The following is a 1,192-nucleotide window of genomic DNA, read 5'->3' as shown; positions in this document are numbered from 1 at the left end:
ACAGGGGACGTGAGGTCCCAGCCTCCCGCCAGGGACACCCGATCCCTGGGAGGCGTCCTCCAAGGCGTCTGGGGGCCGTTGTCCGAGGTCCCGAGTGCTGGAGTGTGTGGGTCCCTGCGGCCCTGAGCCCATTTCACAGGTGTGAATGGTGAGGTCCGCAAGCCAAGTGATGTGGAAGCCCCCAGCACCGGCCCCTCTGTGTCCCGGGAAATGGCCTCCCATCCCACCCTCTCTGTCTTTATTCCAAATTTCCCTGGTTCTCTTTTCTGATGAATGTCTTTCCCACGTTCCTTTCTTGTTTCTAAGCAAGGAGGCCAAGGTCTCAGCAGGTCTGGGTGGAGCACGCTCAACTCCAGTTGCTGAGTGAGGGCCCCGCGCCCACGTGCCTCTCTCAGAACGCGAGTGGAGTGGTCGGTTTTATCATCACTTTGATGCGTGGACAAGGTGAGTTCACAGCGCACGCAACCACAAGGATCACGCAAAGTGGCCAAGTGGAGAGTGTCTTTTCTCAGCCAGATCTGTTGTAGGCTCTGTCCAGGCGTGATCGGCTGCGGCTTAATCCTTCCTGGACTTGGGTGACCGTTTCCTTCCCACGTCAGGGAGGTTTCCATCTATTCTCTTTCCCCATGTGTTCCCAGGCCCTTTCTCTCCCTGCCTCCTCCTGACGCCCCTAATGCGTGCATCAGTGCCCTTGCCATCGTCGGAGGCCGCCCTTGCTTCTCGCCTGTCTCCTCCCTTTGCCCCACAGCAGTGGCGTCTGCTGCTCTGGCTTCCATCCCTGTGTCCCGCCGTCTCCTGCGGTTCCTCCCAGGACTTTTTAACTTCAGTTATCACATCCCTTGTGTCTTCTCTTTGTTAGAAACTTCTGGCTTCTCCCCTGTGCGTCTTTCTGCCCCGAGTCCCAGGTCGTCTGCAGTCAGCGCTCTGAAGCCCCGCGGCGGGCGGCCCGTCCCGCGTCACTCAGGTCTGCTGCTGGGGTCTGTCCTGTCCCTCATCTGGGCCGTGCTCCTCTGCCGGCTCCTCCTGTCCACATGGGGTCTGTCCTGTCCCTCGTCTGGGCCGTGCTCCTCTGCCGGCTCCTCCTGTCCACATGGGGTCTGTCCTGCTCCTCGTCTGGGCCGTGCTCCTCTGCCGGCTCCTCCTGTCCACATGGGGTCTGTCCTGCTCCTCGTCTGGGCCGTGCTCCTCTGCC

Source organism: Bos javanicus, chromosome 22 (assembly GCF_032452875.1).
Source record: "Bos javanicus breed banteng chromosome 22, ARS-OSU_banteng_1.0, whole genome shotgun sequence".
Lineage (NCBI taxonomy): Eukaryota > Metazoa > Chordata > Mammalia > Artiodactyla > Bovidae > Bos > Bos javanicus.
The sequence above is the reverse complement of the archived record's forward strand: the minus strand, read 5'-3'. Positions refer to the sequence as shown.